Below are 17,947 nucleotides of genomic sequence, written 5' to 3' on the forward strand. Positions count from 1 at the left end.
CCTCTCTCCCACAGTAGCGCTGGAACAACGGCACTAAGCGCCTCGCGAGTGGCAATGCGACTCGAAACACAGTGGCCTTTGAGCAAACCTCCATTAAACGAGTGTGTCAGAAGCGAGCGAGCATCGCCCCACCGCGCCCTTCATTTATTTTTCTCCCCTACCACCGCAAGGCAAGCATCACTCGGGAGTTTATTATCTGCCACGACCTTCCTCCGTCCACCTCCGGCGACCCGCTGAGCGAACCAAGGGGTGAACGCACCTGCGGAAACGATTATGGCATCCACACCTCCTGCACCTAAGTCCCACACGCCGCGCCTTCCCCACCACTCCTTCCTAGCTGCACGCTCACGGGGTGTGAATAATTCCGTTTCCTTCTTTGTTTATTGTTATTTCCGTCGGACGCAACCGCGCCCCAGCAACGGAGCAGCTAAAGACGCTTTCGCATCTGCAACCGCGGTCATTTCTCTGGATGCGGGAAGCCGCGCGAGGCGGGAAAAGGTGTGAATGCGGCCCACGCCCGCGGATCAAATGGCGCATTTGGCTTTCGAAAGTGTCGTGTTCGAGGAACACTTCTGAGAGAATGTAACCCTAGATTGCGCGACTGACTGCGAATGGAATTTATCCTGCATCGATTAAGTGGAACTGTGCGGACAACGTGCACACGATTTCCCGACCAAACTTTATCGAATTAAAATCAACTTGGACGAAATTGTTAAACTACACGATAATTTAATGAACATTTGTCATTAGCTAAAAGAATCCCTCATTTAAATCAAAAATACTTATTTCAATCTATTAAAACCTTTCGAACGAGAAAGAGAGCTATTTAAGGCACTACGTTCTGACTTAATACTGATAGGAAATGGAGGTAAATGAAAGCATTGTAAATTAATGATTCTTGTCATTTTCCAAAAGGAACTTTATCCGCGCAACAGGTTCCCTTACATTTATTATTACCGTCTACTCTCTAGAGAAAATAACGCCTTTCATCGTACTCACAATTAACGTTCTGAATCAAACCACTAGTAAAAATGCTACCAATTACCATAGAGTAAGTATATTCATATTCTGTATTACTGAATAGGTTGTGTGAGAAGATTTCAAAGCACTGCAGGAACAAGAGACTTCGTGCGCAGTCACGCGCACGGGTGCAAAGGTAAATACACCAAAGGATGAAGTTCGCCATGAAAAAATTTTGACTCAGCCGGGATTCGAACCCGGCTCTCCCGATTGCCGGTCAGGTTAGCACGCCTGACCGGCAATCGGGAGATCCGGGTTCGAATCCCGGCTAAGTCAAATATTTTTTCATGGCGACCTTCATCCTTTGGTGTATTTAAGGTGTGAGAATACTTGAAGAAAATTAATCCAGATCATAGACCCCAGTAAGCGTACCATTTTTGTCCATGACCACGTCAGATTCCGGCTTGAATTAAATTACCGAGTGTAAGTATTTAATGGTGAACATTTTTTAGCATTAGACGCTTTCCAATGCGTGACAACTGAATGTCCGCTTGCTCATGTTTGTAATTTTCTGGGATATGTGCATGGGAGTAAGTTGAGAAGTTGTGGCAAACCTAAGTTCCCATGGATTAAAAAAGAAACAAATCTTAGAATTCAAACCATGGCTGTCATTACCTCCGCATTATAGCTATACAAGCGAGCATTCTACGAGTTAATTCAAAAAATTAATTATGATCTTCGCTTTATCTTTAACTAAACACGACGATAGAATGCTAATTGAGAATGAGGAGTACTGAAAACCGCGATGGACTAAGGGAGACCAAAAATGCACTAAACACAGCAGGGTCACGGAGTAAAATAAATGAAAATACAAGCAAAGGGGAAAGGAAGACGAAGGAAAGGGTTTCGATTGTGGTGACCTCTGGCGGCAAAGGGGCGAATACTCTGCAAACGGAGCTGGGGAGGTGGGAAGCTTTTCAGATTGGATAGTTCGCCCCAGGGGGAAGGGTGCATACAAAAAATATCTATAGGTATATAAAGGGAGCCGTCGGAGGAAGACGTGCATGGCTAGAGGGAGAGAGATCGGGAAATAAAAGGGTGGGCATGCACCGGTCCAGGGTAAAGGGTTTGGGGGCGAGGAGGGGAGAAGGAAAAAAAGAGCAGGCTGTGAAGGTAAGAAGGACACTGATGGACATGGCAAACCTTCATCAATCACGGAGACACGCTCTGCGGAGAAAGAAATGGATAAGCAAAGAGAGACGGGGGAAATGGAGGGGAAAAGTAAAAGAAAACCTTTATCTCCCTGGGCGCGGAAAAGAAATGAGAGAAAGGAAGACGATGTGGAATCGGAAATCGTGACCGAGATGTCCCAGGATGAGTGGAATAGCTCGCATTTTGGATATAATAAAGAGTACCTATGTCAAAATTTAATTACGAGGTCTACACTCATTTACCCACTACGGGAGTGGAGCTGTGACGTTTGAAAAAAACTTGTGATTTAATCAAATAATTATTTCATTCCTAACTCTTTTAAAATCCTTCAATGAGGTCATCTTACGAAAAAAAGATGCTCCAAACACATGAACGAACTCTGTGCTCCCAAGTTGGTCATTTGACAATTTTCAATAGCAACATTGAAGAAGCGATTTATAGTCCGTAAATTTGTGTCTCAAACCGATTTCAAACTTTTGCCGAGTTACATAGAACCTTGTGCATTTTCGCGACAATTTTAATATCACCCATCCGGGAAGAGAGTTAGACAAGAATGCAAAAAATACATTCTTAAACTTTGAATTTACACAAAATTACCCCAAATTAATCACAAGTATCGATAAAAGACAAAATTCTGGGGAAACCCTCAATTTGACCTTTCCAATGCTTCTTCGTCGAAGCTAAGCGATAATTCTACGTGAAAAATCTTAGACATCTTAATCTTCAATTTCACCAAGTTCTCATTTCATCAGTTTTTTTAATGATGTTCCTTCACGTAGTATTCTTAATTTTCAATTTAATGACGGTAGCTTTTTTTAATGATAAAGTAATCTTTTAGGTGAAGTTAAATCATGCATTGAACTTATCTTTACATCCCCTTCATTTCATGTATCGATGCTTGGCGCTGATATCGATTAAATTTTCAAAACAAGTGAAAATACATCCATGTCAATTCAAAAGGCTAATTCTCGTATATTTTTTGTTTTTACCTTGATGGCAAACAGATAAAACTCAAAATATTGTACAATGAGAAGATCAAAGCCCTCCCAGTAATTTACCGTTACCAAATGGCCATACATTTCAAATCAGTTTGTCTCGCTATTAAACATAAAAGCATAATCCGACGTGGTATGCTGGTGAGCGAAGCGTCTGTACGACAATACGAAAATTTAAGTTTCCAGAATACTTCATTGCCGCGTAAATCGAGAAAATGCGAAGTAGAGAGGGACAGCACTTCAACGTAACATTTATATATTAATGCGCAGTCATGGAGTATTCCCACAGCATATAAATTCACCAAGAAAGGTGAGAGGAATGTACATTCGAGATGAAATATACTCCAGCTAATCCTCCTACTGCGCACACGCGGAAATTCTTAAATGGCGATGACAGGAGGCATGCTTGAAATAGATCTTTAGGCATAATTTGAATACATTTATTCCAACTAGGATATTAGCCCGACGTATGATATAGTAGAGATAAGAAACTGGTTAGAATGTTCAGAGGTAGAATGATAGGAATGTTAATCAGAGACTAGTTACAGTATGGAGATTATGAAAATAAAATTAAATAGATGTAGACTCACAGCATTCGAGACAATGAGTCACTACTCAAAGCTTCATTCAAATCCAATACCGGTTCATTCAAAACACAAAATCATAAATTCTATTGCAAAACAAAATTATCATGACTTAAAATTTCCATTATTAAATAGTGTACATATATACCTTCAAAGAAGAAATGGGAGAGTCACATACAAAGAAAAACTCCAGTACTCCCTGTTCCTACTACGCATAGTGATGGCAGAAGTGACTGAATTTTATTCTTTCTCGAACAAAAGAAAAATTACGAACAATTGCAACCCCTTCAAGGAGCAAATCGATATGTACGGGACAGTACTCCAAACACTGCACCAAAACGGCTGGACCAAATAATTTTCCTCACGTCCCTTCGAGTATGAAAGATATGGGACACACTAATCAGGTTTTAAATGAATAACGATGATGTGAACCACAGAATGAGCTTTGTGACCTTACAAATAGCGAGCGGCATTAAATTGAAAAGAATGAAGAGCTTGAAAGGAGAGTTTTAGCAGGTCGATTCGAGATGCGATGAGTCGTCTCGACGATTTTTTCGAAGGATATCGCAGAGATGGATGAAGCCGACGGGCAAAGAGAGAGAGAGAGATAAAAGTGGGTGGGGGAGAACCACCTCGGCGTATCGCTTTTCCCCCATTTTTCCGTCCATTATTTTTTTGTCATTCCCACTGATGTCTGTAGGGAGGGGGGAGAGGCGACCTCTTCCCCCTTCTCCCCTAAACCATACCAGTCCCGTCCATTGTCCACGGGAAGGGAAGACATCAAAGAAATCCTCCGCACAACAAAAGGAACTCTGCAAGAACAAATAACTGAACACGAGGGAGAAGCTTATAGCGGTGGAAGAAGACAACATAAAAAAACCTACAGGAGGGCGACGAGATGCGCTATAGGAGACTGGGATTTGGAGGAGGAGGAAGAGAAGGAGGAGCCGGCGATGATGACGTGAGGATAAAACGGAAAGGAAAACGGAGGAGAAAGCAAGAGGAGGAGATTGCAGTGCGGATCGTGATTGGAGAAACGACAGCGGATGGGTGAGAGGCATGGAGAATGGATTGGAAGAGGGATGAAAGTGTAGTGCCGTGGGAGGGATGAGAGAGAGAGGAGCAGTATGGATTTGCAAAACGATCGGGTGATCGGGCTGGCGGAAACAAAGACAATGATTCGAGAGATTGGGAGTGTGGGAGGGAAAGAAATTGCAAGTGGAGAGGCAAAGGAGAAGGGATGGGTGAAAGCATTCGATCGGAAATATAGGATATGGATCCTCTGGCATCATCGCGAGGAAATCACGGGTGACCGAGTGGTTGGCACCAGCGCGTGACGTGGTCAGGCGATTGGCAGTCATGTCGAGCAAGGGTGAGGACAACAGATGCACTCACCAAAGACGATCTTCTACACCGAGGTTGTTTCAATTGAAATTTTCTCTTAAGATTCCCATTTCAAAACGCGAAAATAACCCACCATCCCTTCACTCTGCCGGCGACCGAGATTTGTCAAAGAGATTATGAATTCATTAATTGATTGAGGCTTTCACGGACCATTGATAATAAATGAACTTATTTTCTGTTTTCCACGTATTTTTTGAATGAATTACATCTAACTTTCCCTCTCGCGTACAGGAGGCTTCGACGTTTGTGAAAATGATACAAATATACGCAAAAAAACACCCTAAAAAGAAGCTCATCCATAAGGTCATTGTCATTGTGAACTGTCATTGAGAACTCAGTACCAGAATAATTTTTAATTGGTATTTCATCCCAAGCAAGTTCTCGAAAACTAACATCATGATCATCGTCACTGGTCAACAATCCTAAGATTGGTTTGACGCCGCTCTCCACTCAATTCTCCTATCTGCTAATCATTTGACACCCACGTATTTCTTCTCTTTCACATCCTTCTTTACCTGTTCCATATATTTCATTCGAAGTTTTCCTTTTCCGTCCTTGCCACCAACTTGTTCATCCTCTTCGGGCCATCATGTCTCAAGATATGGCCGATGCTGATGTTACGTCTTCTTGTCAAGGTTTTCATGAGGCTTCTCTTCTCTCTGACTCTTTTATGACTTCCTCAAAATACGAATATTTATTAAAATAATTTGTGCAAGTTGATAGAAGCAGAGAGAAAGGGGGAAAATGAACCAGCAACAAAACTTTGCACCACATTCAGGGAAATGCGTCAGATTTTCTGAAAATGTTAACATGGCAAGCGAGGGTTCACCACTTAAAATAGTGACGGAAAAAATATACCAAGTCTAATGAAAGAAGAAAAAATGTTCAACAGGCTGTAAGATACAATAGTGAGAGAGAGACTTCGAAAATGTTGCCAAGTAGCTAGATGGAAAATATTTTTGAGAGGAAATGAAGTAGCGTGAATAGAAAGAGGTACGACCAAAGATTCTGTGAAAAATTAAACCTAATTGCTTAATTACGGATTGAATTATCGTTAGGATCTCGGACACAATTGTGATTCTGCTTTAAGACCGAAGCTACCGATCGCTAATGCCGGAATCACATGATTATTTTTTTCATCCCTTTCGAAGGACAGCTCCTGTGATCGCTCCAATAATGGCGCAAAAAATAAACATTTCACGCGAACACTTTCCGCGATCGCTGTTGGGATGGAAATCCTATCCCTTTTTCCAACAATCGGCACGTCCCTTTTTCCGTCGCTGAAACCATCGCTGGTATCATCTTTCAGCCAATCAGAATGCACGGCCGCTAACGGTGATTGTAACGGAACTCTAGGATTTTAATTGAATGACAGCTGTAAATACGGAAAGTGACGGAAAAAGCTAAGGAAACAGGGACGGTGGGAATGACAGTGTGATTCAGAAAGTGATGGGTCGAGCGTTCACTCTTTTGGTCCTTGGAAACCTATCGCTATAACTATCACACTGAAGGACGGTACAAATGATGGTGTGGTTCATCAGTGATTGTGTGATAATTGGCTTGAGATTTTAGGGCAATGTTGCGTGTTTCAAAGACAAAGGTAGTAGGTATCATCAGTGAGAAGGGCTGACAGAAAAGAATGAAATTATGAATTCACATATGATATAAGAATCAATGCCAGTCGCTTTGAGCATAAAAATATCTAGTACATCGATTGGAAAATAGAACTTCCTACAGGTAATACGAATTAAACCTATCTAAGGAGCTTAGCTGCTAACTCCTGATTCACAAACCTCTAGACCACCCACTCATGTATGGGACCCAAAATATTAATGAAGGAAGGTAAGGGAGTAAAAATAATAGCAACTACATTTGTCATAGACCAGAGGAGAGACCAGAGGAGAATGAAAACCAAATCAAGGTAAATATTGGTAAAAAAGATCAGGCCATTAAAAATATGTTTTTACAAGAATCACTGATAGGAAAAATTATTAGTAAAACTGTTTTAAGCGCTCTCCGATTCTTCATTTTCTTTGGAGAACTCTAAAGCAGTGAAAAGTATTACTTTCTCTTTCACTTAAGGGAAACATAAAATTGTATTCAAGACATTATACTGTTACAGGATGAATTCAGTAACCATCCCAAATCCTTGCCTTCACAGAGAAAAAATTCGGCGACACAGAACATGGCAATTGATACACAAATACTTCAATTCTCATCCCAATCATGGAATATTCGCTTAAAACATGTGGAATTTTGATTAGTTGAATTGAACAAAGCTGGCTTAAATCAAACATTATAGGACTTGAAAATTTAGTATTTAGACTATCAGTTGTGAACTATACTCAGATTTATATACTTTCCTTACTCACACTAATAAGTTGTACCTAAAGAGCTTATTATCAGAAGTGGACAATAACACTAATGGGCCATTTTTCGTCTCTTCATCCGAGAGAAGGATTCCGAGGCATGCCCTCAGAAGGAGATAAACATCGACACACCAAATGAATGGTCGAATCAGAATCAATCACAAAATACGAAAAGGTAAGGGTCAAGGAATAGAGTGCTAAAAGTATCGATGAAGAAAAAATAATTTAAACATTATCAAGTAAAAAGTGAAATATTCAAACTACTGAACTCATAGTTTCAAATTCTAGTAAAATGATAAATATTAACATAAAAATCCACTAGTCACTGTACTACATCAACGTTAACCCTAACCACCGCTCAAAGTGGTCCGAATGCGAATGAGTTTGGTATTTCATGGAATATCTCACACGAATGAATAATGCAAGAAATCTGCAATATAATTTTCATGGACAAGAACACATTTTCACAGCAATAATGAAAGTTTAAAAGCTTCGGCAACAAATCTGGTGCTGAAATATGCTGGATTATACAGAAATTCAGTGCGAATGAGCCAAAATCTGAGAAGGGAGAGGGTTCACGCTGAAAAACGGAAGGTGATCAGAGTCACATGAGGACGATGGGAAATAAGTTCAGCGAGGAAGAGGCCAGAAAGGAGCAAAGCGCTGCTTTGGGGAGGTTCAAAAAGAGAATGGGGGTGAGTGGATGGGTGCGCAGTGAGAGAAGAAAGGAAAAGCGAATGGGATCGCCTGAGCCCCCCGACTCATGGGAAGTCATGCAGCAGTCGGTCATAAGGGAGGATATCCTTCGAAAACGCACCTAAATCTCCAGAGAAACATGATCTGTTTCCACCCTCTTCTATATTTTGACTTGGCATCGAACACGCAATAATTCTTCCGTATTTTTTTTCCTACGGGCACGCACCAGAGAGAAAAGCTACAATACATAGGAAAGGCGTAAACAACCTAGTGCTGACAAAGGCGTTTGGAAAGGTGTTGCGTGTGGTCTTCGTGATACAGCAACCAGGAGTTCCCCAAACAAGCTTTCTTTACTTTATGTCAGTGAAATCTACAGAACATTACATGGAATTAAGTAGGAAAATAGTAATGCATACCTTAAATTCAAGCACGAGGTTCGCATTAACGTTTTATCCGCTAAAACGTTATTACGCTCAACATATAACACATCCAAAATGCGGGTGCAGACTTAAAAACATCCTAATTTAGTCTTATCGGGTTTTATCGGCCACTGAAGGGATTTCTCACGCGATTCCATTGCAACTATTCTTTGTAACTTTGAGATTTGAGGCCATGAAATTGATGAAAGTCAATCAGTAGAAACAACTAATGCTCGCTCAGGTAAAAAATTATTTTTTTCTGGATCAGACACTACAGGATATGCACGTATATACAAGTATGAGCCAAATCCAAAAGCCGAATTCCCGTTCCGGTTACTCCCGCGAATAAGAAGACATTTTTTAAGAGTAAACAAGCTCTTTTGATAAAAATACCCGTGTTGACACTGACCTCAACACTTACGCATCGTTTGATAGATAATTTAATCATCACCTAAATAAAGTTCTGAGTAAATGATATGAACAGCATCAACGCTAAGAAATAAGCTGACCTTATAAAATCCCGTTAGCCAATTTTCATTAAGGGCAATTTATTTCGTCAAACTTTGCGGTCACGCACGGCAGTTCATTATTGTTTTATTACTAACACTTTTCCTACGTGAACGGGGAAAAATGCAATTTTTTAGACAACTTTCTCGCAGCTGAATTTATGTGAAAATCAAATCTTCCTCAAGACACAATGAACGTCTTAAAAGGCACCAAGTCCTAAAACATTAAGTCCTAAAAATGGTATGAAGGAGAAGGGATTAATAAATAACATGGTGACCGTGGAAAAGAGTCGATTTTCTATTTTTCTCAGTAACTAGCACAGCAGAATAGGTCATGATGGCATTATTAAAACAAAACTCAAATTTAGAGCAAAAATAAGCGAATGATATAATTCCAATGACAAGGATAAATTAACAAGAAAAACTAAGTTCATTTCATCCCTTTCATACCTTGTTCATTGCTTTACTGGGTGTATAAAAACTTGTGGAAAGGTATATTCAAGGGTCAGTTATGCTTTTTTCAAAACAGTTTAACTTGGCTAACAATGAAGATGAAAAATTATGAAGAGCGCTAGCTGGTTCACAACAAATCAAAACGGCGTGACTCCACTCAACACTTAAGTTAAGAAAAGCTATAATTTTTCTTTGAGTTAGCCAAGAGCAAGGAATATTCAGAGTCGTACAATTTTTTATAGCCCTTTTAATCTATTTCACAATCGATCCGCAATCTGAGCTATGATTGTGTAATATTTCAGAGCATGGTCTGAACGATTCAGTTGATCTGGGTCAAAGTAACTCAAATTACGTCGAGTTAAGTTGACGTGAAAGGGGCTACAACAATTATCACGAAGTCGATGAACTTGATTAGATAGATGAGAACAGGAGCCATCGCTGCTCGAAGGAAACTAGGCGTTTGTTTCATCCTCATAACCTGAAGGCAACCGCAATTATGCCCCTGGGGCTTCAGGTGATTTCTTTTGGAGTTGATGACAAAAGATCTGCAGGTTAAAATGATTACCGTGCTTTATCGCATGCCACCCATAACTCATCCGGAATAAAGCCGCAAGAAAAAACAATCCAGGAGCACATGGCCGGTGAAGCAGAAACCATGAAAAACGCGAAAAATCCATTCTTTTTCAATTTTGTTTTCCAAATTGGGTACACCGTATAGCGGCTTTTCGAGATCAATTGCTGAGTTTTATGAAAAAACTGAAAAATGTAGGTACGTCTGATCCAAGATGGATGGTCGGAAAAGTCATCTTGTGGCAAATAAGAGCAAGAATTTCGTACTCAAACGGTCACACATCGATGGGCAATGGATCTCATGAGATAAGGACCTAAGATTAAATGAGTGGCTCATGCAATACTGGTCTTTATAATATCACGAAAGAAATTATCTGTAAGAAGAAAATAAAAAATTCTCAGGTGTGTAGTTTGCCAGTGATGTGGTGGATTTATTCGTCTCTTTAATACTCTGTGTAAGCACTTAACTCTGCGTAGCATATTATTTTGAACAACGCAGGGTAGAAAGTTATTAGCAGTTCACGCCGTTTTCTCTCTGGCAAACGTGGATTTGTGCTACCTTTTTAGGTTTAGTATTGACCCATTCTTTACAAATTAAAAAACATTAATTTCGTTGAAATGGAGATGAAAGTTTAAGCCAGGTTAATAAGCAGATGAAAAATAATCAAACACATAAAGAATTGCGAACAAGGGAAATCTTTCCAGCACCAATTTCAGTATATCGATTATGAGCCTCAATAAACGAAGCCTACTCAATAAACGAGCCTACAATAAACGAAGGCCTTGTACAGGAGATGGCGAGGCTCAGTGCAACTTAGCCACATATGGAACATGAGCGTACGCTATTCTGTTGCTAAACTATCCGTGAAAACGTTTAGAGTGACAAAAATATTTGGACAAAAAATCCCTTAATTTATTATGAGATGACATTCCCCACAAGCAATGAGAATATGGAAAATTAAATAGAGAAATTTGGGAATAATATAAATGGCACACCATATCTTGACGAAGAGTTTAGTTGCAGATGCTCAAACTCCTAAACGACTGGCAACATATAATTCATCAAGTCAGAAAGGTCACTTGCTGAATGATATCTTCCTAATACATGCGGCTGCGATTGCATTGAATCGATGGAACATATGCGGTGAGTATATCAAGTCTCAAATGTCAATAGTGCACTCGGGGAATGGGCCTACACAAAGGCTATGAACGAAAAATCAAATAGTAAATAATGAAAAATAATCATAATTCTGGCACGATTACTCGGGATGGAAAGATTATAATGATAGAATATTACTTTTTATGAGTTTAGACAATTCCTCCGCACGAAAATACTTCAGGAGTTTCAGATGAAGGAAAGAGAAACTTTAATTAACTTGAGAGCAAAAATTATAGTTTTCATGAGATTGCTCTTCGTTAAATTTTTAATGAACGCCGATGATACTTAAAATATGACTGGATGACTAAGGATTGGATTGGACAAAGTTTGAATTCTTGCTACTAGCTCCTGCATTTATGCGATCTGTATTCATGAATTTGGTAAATTTTTGCCTTATTAGTTGAGGCGATGAATAATAATTAATTAAAACACCAACCGAGGGAATCCTGCTCAAATTCAACAGGGAAAAGGTTGGGTATAGCATTACCAGTGTGACATAGTTACTATGCTAGACTTGAGGGTTGGGCTCGTCGCTCGCAAGGAGGCTGGACTCGACGTCGTGGTATGACCGCCGAGCGCTTCTTGTAGAAGCTTGGTAGAAGGCAACTCTAGCTCATAAGAAATAAGATATGCTCTTCCGAGGAAGATGCTCACGGCCGGATCATCGTTTTCCCCCTTGGGTTCTTCACTCCCAACAGCACCCTTCCTCACGACTGACCTTTCTGACAGAAAGCTAACTACCCTTTCCATCAGTATTCTTGTCCTTCCACCCTCTAGCTTTACGCCTCTTTATCCATCCATCTTTCAGAGTCTCTTGCCCTTTTTACATATTATTTCAAGCAGGTATCATATAAGCTTTCCACTTCAGTTAAATATTCCTTCCGCTCAAGGCTCTCTACGCCTCTCCATTCTCCTGTCGCTTCATGCTCACGTTTGCGAATATATATGTATTCAATTAATGTAGCGACCTTTCAAGAAGATTTTTGCGCGCTTAGCCTTGGTATTAAACAAATACGTTTTTCCCAAAACGGTAATTCCTTTGCATTGAACGCGATTTTAGTAGGTTGAGTAGGATTTCTGAGGTAAAATTAATGAAATGTAACAAAAATGTACGAGTATATGTGATTATTTTGCAGAAAGCACGCTCAAAAATACCTTTCCAAATTACCTATGTGCTACGATTCGAAGCTACATTTTTATAACTGTCCATCGAAGATAAATGAATAAATGATAGAATTTCATCGCGGAAATAACCGCAGATTACTAATGATAAAATTGACAGTTTACAAATTTAAAAGAAGATAAAATGATTTTGGAATCATTTTCCCGGAATGCGTTCGCACGTATGTCTCTTGAATACGTATTTTCGCACTCACGTCTACAGTTCTTGCAAATGAGGAGGGGTGAGAGAGAGCGAATCCTCTGGGATCATCAACCGAAGGGATTAAAGCAGACGAGTTTCCCGTCTACACCGAGCTCATCATTTATCCCATCGAGTGGCAAGGATTTGCAGCGAGGAAGGGGAGAATCTTGAATTTTTCTCGCCGATTCCACGGAAGAGAGAGGGACAAAAAAAAATCTATTCCCTTAATGGCACCCATCAATCTTTCGGGGGGAAATATATGCAAACCTCACTCTTCAAGAGAGAAGACGTCATCCTTACCACAACGTACACCCCCACCGAATGCAATCCGTCTGTATCCCCGCGGGCTTCGGCAATTACACCTAGCCAGCGAAGAAAGGTGGAAGGGTTCGCGGAACCTGCCGTAACCACTGTCACGGGGACAGTTCTCAAGTCCTCAATCTTCATAGAGAAGAATCAGAGGAAGCAATCTCATCAAGGCATGGAGAAACTAAAGACACGAAGGTTACATGACAGGCATGCGTATTAGAGGCATTTACAATTGACGCACTGCAGATCGTAATAAAGCACGTTAATATATATATTCTACATCGAAGTAATATATAATTCAAAGTGGGATTTCACGTATGAAAAAGCTAACAAAAAAAGTACACTTTCTGTGGAAACTGATAATCAATTTAATAGCACGCTTCACTTTTAATCGAACGATCGTGCTCAATATTGAGATATATTACTAGTTTAGAGCTTGCGCTACCGTTTTAATATCGTTTGCTTTACAAGCCATGTTAACAGTTCAAGCCATTCAACAGTTATAAATAATTAACTGTATCTCAAACACGGAATTTAAATCTCAGTTCTTGAACCTAATGATTTCGATTCAGGTAATTAATAAGAAGATTTAATATTTAAACTTAATAATAAACATAATAACAACGATTTCCTCACACCGAACAACCGGAGTCTATTACTTGGTACACGGACGTTCGCGACCTTCGATTTAGCACGCAACGACCACACCGCCACCACCAAGGGTGATAAGATGTGATCGTAAGTTTAAAATAGGTATAACGTCATCAAATCAATGTAAAATGAGACCGTACGATCGAGAGTATTTAAAAAAAAAGGAGATTTTGTAGATGGTCGCCCCAAAGTGGGCCGTACTCAATATTCCTTTCCTCGCTTAAATGTTGCTATCACCTTTTTAAGTCATGTTCTCAGATTTTTCGTGCATATCAAACTCTCTCGATGAACAAATCGAGAAACAACCCCACGGGCATTGATGCAGGTACTCAGATTTGCGCACTTATTGCTGAGAGCTGCAGATAGTGCGCCTCGCGATGGAACGAGAAGGTAGTTAGGTTCATGGAACCTTCCGTTACACCTGCCACGGAAGGGGACAGTCCTTCCGATAAGATGTACGCCAGTCATTTCGCTCCTTCTCCGAGGTGAACTGGAGGAAGTAGTCTCTGCAGCAACCGCACATTCCCATAACCCTCACGCGGCTCCGTCCTCCTCTTGCACGTCCCCTCCGCCGGATGCGACTCTTGAGTGAGATACGGCCAGCGGAAAGCCATTACGCCCACGACGGAGAAAGACGATGACCACGACCCGCGGAGAGCTGGCTCCTCGACCTCCAGATCCCGCGCCACCAACACGACATCTCAGCGGAAATCATCCCGACCATTCTTTCATTTACCCCTTTAGGTAGTGCGCTGTAGGAGTGGGAGTGCAGATTTCTCCCAACCCTCGAATACCCCGCTCTTTTTCACCCCATCACCTTTCCTCTTCAAGAACTGAAGCAGTCACTATTTCAACGGCTCCCACATCCCTTAGTGTCCTTGCGTCACTAAATCGCTTCGTTTCCTTCTCGCTATTCTTTGTCCTCTTCCAATTAAACTCTCCACCGCCTATTCTCCCGTCTATCCTCTCCCTGCTACCTCGTCTGAATCCATCTCTCAGTCATATCATGGCATATATATAATAGTCCATGTATGTATGTGCATACTCGATAGAATTACAATTTAAGCCATTGCATCAGAGAACTTTAACGTATAAATATTTGATTGGGACACTCGCTCCGAAAACTGCAATCAGATTTTCTATCAATTGAAATGTGTTATTGTTTTTCTACTGTGAGAATATATTGATTGAATTTTCAGAATTCATTGATAAAGATAAAATGCTAAAAACACACAGTAATTGAAGAAGTTTTCAAGGTCAACACTTTTTACAACCAGAAAGGTAGGGGAGTGTAAGGTTTGTCTTCAGAGGGAATTTTACAGTAGAAAATATGCATCATTTTCTCTCAATTCAAAAAGATAAAAATCGACAAAATTGATTTAGAAAATAGCAGGTGCACCTACATTGAGTCTTCCGAGGACATCAAAATTTAGACTGCTTTATGATGGCTGAAAATATATTCCGGTTCCACTGGCAAACATTCATGTTTTATACATTGCAAAAGTATTGTAGTCATATTATAATTTATTCCAAGATTTCAAATAATCTATCCCCCCTACCTAATAGCTATCGTCCATAAAAGCGAAATATCAGACTTTTCACTTCCAAAGAAAATATTTTTTAATTGATATGAAATAATAATAGATAGATAGATTAAATATCTTATCGATTATAGGAAATCTACTTGTGTTGTCCTTAAAGGAAGTATTCCACCGCAGTTTACTTGAGATGCTGTATTTTAAGGGCCAAGTTTAAAAGCTGATATTTTCCTAGGAAAGAAAATTAGTTGAGGAATTAAATTACATCTTTATATATCATCCAAACAGTCACAGGAGAGAAGTTATAGGAAAATGAAAAAAAAATATGAATAAGAATAAATTGAATATATTTTTTGGCGCGTAAAAGAGGCAGTGAGATGCACCATAGATCTGATATCACTAATCTGATCCATGGAGGAAGTGTTTCTATTCTTAATAATGATTCAATAGCTTGCTGTTATGTTGCGAACCGGAATTTTATACGAGCTGACATGTCATTTCATAGCATGTCTTCCTAAGTATGATCGTTGTCGAATATTCAAATATCATCACAGATCGATACGATTAACGAGGTTTTTTAATTATTATTCGAAGAGTTTTTAAATTACAGTTGATCATATGCTGCATATACTTTGATGGGCTTCTTCATGAAGAACTCGGAAGTAATGAAATTGAAACGAGATGAAAATGCATTCTTGTAGCGATTATAATTTTAAATGTTGAATAATGGAAGCCATTAGCATAAGAATAAAACATTCATGAATCCCATTTTATTCCATGGGAAGTCCTTCTTACAAATCGACGACATCCACTGACGGGATAACGGGGTCGTTAATTGTCTAATTTAAGGTTGTCACTCCTGCATCACAAAGAATTGCATTATTCATCGGACAATCTTACTAAAATGAAATCACATTAGTACGAAGACTGAAATCCCGAAAAATTTATCACGGCATTTTTCATTTTGTATGAGCTTCCCATAGTCTCTATTTAGTCTCTTGATTCAACAAGGTCTATCATTTGTAACTTGACTACAGGTTTAAATACCAAAGTGGCGTTCCTTTTTCGTGCCATCCACTGCTCAGACTTCTATGTTCATTCGAGATACACGATAATTAACCGCAAAATAGGGCACACAGTCGTCGCGGGCAAAATGCGAATAAATAGCACTCGCTAGGCATGCGAAACAAGTCACATTTTCTCCTAACATTAATAACTGGAACCGAGCCATTGTTTTCCAAGGGTTTGGGACTACAAATTCAGGAAGAAAGGCGTCCATTAATTTATCTCATTGGACTTTTTATGCATCATTTGTTCAGCTCGAGGAACTTAAGCCATCAGATCTACGAAACAATAGGCCTGACAGCTACAGCGGTGGAGAAAAAACGAGGGTATGTCATAAGGTTTGCGAGGCTGTCTCACGGCTCCACTACCACCCTCAATTGTTCACCACCATAACCCCATTTTTGATGCAAATTCACTCCTCAGGACTTTTCTAACCCTGGCACGCGTCCGAACAACCCACCCAACCCTTCCGCGGCTCTCCCATCTCCCTCGCCCTCCTCCGCCGTCGGGCCCCGTGCATTATGCAAATATTGACTTCCACTCCAGCCTCCTTCCCCCCATCACAACGCTGCCTCCAATTCCCTCAGCCCACCTTGTCACTCCCTCTCCAAGTCCCTCATACCCACCCTGCCCACTCCCCTGACCTCACCTAACCCCCAAACCCCCCTCTTCCCCACTCTCCAGTTGCATATTCCATCAATCTACCCCCGTCGTCCTCCCACGCGGACGCACAAATAGTGCCTATCCCACTCTCCACAACCCCTCTCCTGGTCGCAACCAGCCATCTTCTAAGCCACCCAACAATGATATCTCCACTGACTGACGGAGTATCAGAACAAGTAACTGGGCTAAATTGCATTTAATTTTATAGATTTGTAATCAGTTACTAGTAAGAATTGAAATTTTCATAAAAAGGGACTACTCTCAGTTGATTCCATAAACCTTCTAAGCCAACGACAACGATATTTTCAGAGACTGTTAGAGTACCAAAAAAGTAACATATTTACTACATTTTTAATCATTTACAAGTATCAATTAGAATTTTCATAAAAATTATATATTTTCAAGTGTGTTTTCATAAAACTTCCGTCAATTATTTAAGAGACAAATGCACGAAACTGTATTGTATGGTGATTCATAAGTTTCAATTCAAACCCACAGTATTTAGTTCTTACAGTTAATGAATGAATTGATTCTCTGCTGAAGCAATTATTACTGATAGCCATTCCAGTTCTTATGAGAAGCTCTCATGACTACGTACGTGCGATGGTACAGTTGTGTAGAATATGCACCAATTACTTTTAGAAAACAATAGGTGCATACCAAAAAAATATGTTCAAAGTTGAAAATTGCAAAGAAAATTATCTAAAATACCCTCGTCACCGTTAGCTCAGTAATTATTTTTACTTCCCATCTGTGGATATCCCTCAAACTCTCTCAGACTAACTCTTCTCCTGCCTCATTTCCCTCGGCTACCACCTTGGAACGTATACACGCGGTGCAAACACACCCGACGAAGGACCTCACCACACAGCCAGCTGCGCCTAAAACAGAGAGATGGCGATGCGGGTGTATCGCTGAACACACATTTTTTATTGGGGAGCTCAAAAGGGGGAGGGAGGGTGGTCGTTTGATGGTGGTGGAGGTCTTTTCGTGACCCGCGCGCACGTCTGCCTACCACAAGATTGACCTTC

Source organism: Ischnura elegans, chromosome 2 (genome assembly GCF_921293095.1).
Source record: "Ischnura elegans chromosome 2, ioIscEleg1.1, whole genome shotgun sequence".
NCBI lineage: Eukaryota > Metazoa > Arthropoda > Insecta > Odonata > Coenagrionidae > Ischnura > Ischnura elegans.